The sequence below is a fragment of the Otolemur garnettii genome, unplaced genomic scaffold, assembly GCF_000181295.1.
Source record: "Otolemur garnettii isolate 467f Iridium unplaced genomic scaffold, OtoGar3 scaffold00407, whole genome shotgun sequence".
Lineage (NCBI taxonomy): Eukaryota > Metazoa > Chordata > Mammalia > Primates > Galagidae > Otolemur > Otolemur garnettii.
In genome coordinates, this window is record NW_003852802.1 from 33,285 (window position 1) to 37,270 (window position 3,986).

General features: G+C 44.0%; 1 pseudogene; it reads right to left on the reverse strand.

Annotated features, from left to right (window-relative positions):
• Window positions 1-755: 755 nt before the first annotated feature.
• On the reverse strand, window positions 756-2,334 carry LOC100955843 (annotated as a pseudogene).
• Between the last annotated feature and the right edge of the window lie 1,652 nt (window positions 2,335-3,986).

A 3,986-nucleotide genomic window follows, 5' to 3' on the forward strand; every position in this document is an offset into this window, starting at 1 on the left:
TATTCTACTCATAGAAAGATTCACTTGTACCCTTGTAAGATGAACCACAGAAGTGAACCCTCCAATTCCCCTCCCTCCACCCATTCCCCCCTCCCTCCCCCTTCCCCGTATCCTTAGGTTGTTATTAGGTTATAGCTTTCCTATAAAAGGTATAAATTAGTTTCATAATAGGGGCGTGTACATTGGATACTTATATACAAAGTTTTTTATTGATTTAATCCTCTTGCTGCCTACCCCCTCCCCATTCCAAGATGTACAAAAAACTAATCATCATTCACTCATGACCTTGGGATATGAGAAAGAGAATCAGTCTGTGTATGTGGGAGTGTATTTCTATGTGTAGGGGAGGAAGAAGAGGTCCTTTACCAAAATAGAACAAAATGACTGGTTTGGAGATCAAAAGTAGTATCAAGGAGCTGTTTGAAATTTTAACTGTACTACACTCAGGAAAAAGAAAAAAAAAGGAGTCAGCTTTGAGAATGAAGTTACAAGTTAAAATTGAAGGGCTTTTAGTGTGTCTGTCACACTTTTGCTGGTGGCCTAGAATACTGTAGTACAGTGGTTTATCTACCTTTTTATTACAATTTACTTAAACTTTCCATTAACGAAACAGAATTCCGGTACTACAGACCATTGGTGTCAGAGTAGGGTTAGTGCCTCCTCGTTTGTGTTTGTTTTGTTTGTTTTGTTTGTTTTAATTGCATGAGCACTCTAGATGGTAAAGTTTTCAGAGTTCATTTTATGCAGGACCATTATCAGTCCTCAGTGTACTCCCACAGATCTTTTTCATAGTCTTCGTGTACATGTTGTAACAAAACCCTCCATTGACTCTCACAGTATCTGTAGTTACCTTGTACTTTCTGCTATAGATCCTGCAGTGAATCTTGGGAAATATCTTGTTCAAAGTAGCCCAAAAGCAGCTCTGTGGCATTCTCTAGATCTGCTTAGTTATTCTCAAAGATAATAGACTGGTTGTTCTTTTTGAGGTAGAAAGTGAAGACATATATGTACATGAGTGTGGCACAACACTGACAGAGGACATCAACTACTTTCTTCAGGGACTGCACGTCAATCTGGGACATGTTGTGCGGTTGCATTTCTTCCATTTTCTGCTTCACCTGAGCATACAGTTTGTGCTCAAAGCCCAGACTCTGCATGTGGTTCATATAGTGATTACAGGCGAACAGGTACCTCTGCCAGGCTGCCCTAGATCGCTCCTGTGCTTCTCTTGCTGCCTTTGCATCTTCCTCTTTATAATAGTTACAGTTGTACCAGGCAGATCCATGTGGTTCCCAAGGGCCAAGACACACCCAACAAAACTTGGCTTTATAGTTCTGGTTACAACAGACCATGTGATTACAACTGCCATCCTTTTAAATTGTGACATGGCATTTGGGACATTCCTTTGTGTTGGCTGCAATCCAATTGGAAGTTTCACTGTCATCACAGTTTTTAATCCACTTCTTTACCCACTTACATTTAACAGGATTATGCCAATTTTCTCCACAGTTAAAGCAGAATTGGTGCCCACATTTGCAGCAAACAGGCTTAGCATCAGGATATTAACTTTGACAATATGATGAGAATTTGGGGCAGGACACAATTTTAATAGCTGATTGCACTCTACATAACTATTTGTTATTAAATGCTGATACTTTAACCTTTGATACTATGATGAGACTCATAACTGTGTTGTCATCCACTAAGATATGACAACTAGGAGCAGGACACCAAATAGTCTGTCCCATGTCTTCCTCCATTATTTTGGCAGTTAAATATTCATTCCAGCACTGTATACAAAACTTATGCCCACATTCAAGGCCGGTGAAATACCAGTTAGGGTAGTTCAAGTAGCAGATCTAATAAGGCATACCCAGTGCTAATGACCTTGTATTCATCTGGCATGTTCGAGATGTTTTACTTGGATTAATTACATGACACTCAGCAAAGAGCTTCTCCAGGTTTCCATCAAAATGCCTGGATGACCTCATTGACCTCCCAGATACATTCCATCATGTGTTGCATAATCTACTTTGGCGTGAGCACCACCTAGCAGTAATCTTCTTCCTGCTCCTGTCCCAATGCCAAACCACCACCACCGCCGCCACTGCTGCCACCGCTGGGCCCCAAATTGCTGCCTCCGCCACCGTCTGACTCCTGGCACAGTAGTTGGTCCTGCTCCCCACAGGCGCCCAACCTGGGTTCCACCAGCTCCACCTTGCCCAAATCCAGGTTATCATCCTGCTGCTCCTCCCCCTTCTGGATGCTGTGGTCCTCTTCACTGCACTCCTTGTCCTCATCAAACTCATAGTTGTAGTCCTTGTCCCAGTTCATGGCACGACTCACGGGGGCGTTGCCGGAAGCTGGTCCTGGCCGGACGAGGGTGGAGACACTGAGGCCCCAGCTCTTGCTCTATCTCTGGCTGATGTCCCGACTCAGGCCTGGCTCAGGCCTTGTGGACCATGGCTCCTCCCCATGCACAACGGATGGAGGCTGGTGGCATCCGGAAGGGGGCAGAGAAGGGAAGGAGGGAGGTGAGGGGGCTGCTTGTTGCTGTATCAGGCAGACAGGGCTCCACTCTTGCCTCCAACAAAAAACAGTCCCCAGCACCACTACCAGCCTCTGCTATTGCTCACAATAAAACTTCTTAGCAATCCTATCTGCGAATCGGGGTGCACAGATCCTGCTTGAAATTTCAATAATTGAATCCTTCTCTTATTTTAATTCAGTAGGCAGGGCACATGTTCATATGTTCTTTGAGTTAACATCCTTAAATTACTGCCAATAAAACATCCAGTGCCCCCTAACATAAACAACTTGAAAGGTGTCCCAATGGTACCCAGAGAGGAGACTTGGAGGGGGAAAGTTCAAGCCAGGTTTCTGGAAAAGGATCCCCTGGCAGGGTAAAGATGGCTCTGTTCCCATGGGCACTTAGAGACCCCTTTATATGGGGGAATAGGGGTAGGCAAATTCCAGAGCTTGCCCAGAGGGATTTGGTGGGTTAGGGTCCTATGCAGTGAACTTCTTTACAGGGTGAGGCTAACTAAATCATTTGTGTTCTTTGTTTTAGGAGCAGAAGTGGAAGAGGAGGAGGGAGAAGGGTCCCTTTGAGGCCACATTAGGCCTCCAGACATTTCAGACTCTTGTTAAGTGGTAATAGTGACAATGGTCAGTCTTTGGAAATTGCTTCTGCCTAAATAGGGTCACAGTTGTACTCAGCAGGGTAAGTCCGGTGTGGGTAGAACTGTGTGCCTTGGGAGTCATTGGAAGAAGGTTAGGGAGTGGTAGAAATTGGGTTGCAACTGCGGTTGATGCTATTCCCCCCGTCTTGAATAAATGAGGACAAGTATTGGATGACACAATGGACAATCGTTAATAACAGGAGGATTGCAGAGAGAGGGCCCATGATGGTAATAAGATCCAGCATCCCCAGGGACTGTCAAATCAGGAAGGATCCCTCATTTTGGGATTGCAGGTGGGTAGCTGGTTCCCAGGGCCAGGTGATGCCCTCTCAGACCAGACCAGACTTGTTGTTTAGAAACAGCAGGTGTCCTGTCAAAAGGTGAAATGCCACTTCCTCTGTGGTGAGTAGATTTAAACCTCTCTGTTAGTTGGGATGAGGGGGGCAATTGGAAAGTAATATAAGGATGAGTAAGATAACTTTATTTTTCAGAGAACTGAGAAATTGTGGACTATTTAAAAGGGGGATTGCATTTTGTTTTTATTTTATTTTTCATTTTAATGATGGAGATAGGAGAGAGAAATAGACATGTTTACCATTTAGAAAGAATAGATGATATGGCTCCAGTATTTATTAGAATTAATTTGCTTATGTGTATTTAGAGAGTAAATTACCTAAGGCCATCCTGGTGTGTCAAAGAGGAGCTCATTTTGAAGTGAGACATGTCGGTTAGATGGAAGATGTTCCTATGGGTTCATGGGTTTGGAGGATGTCAATTTATGGGATCACCAGTTCCAGAATGTGA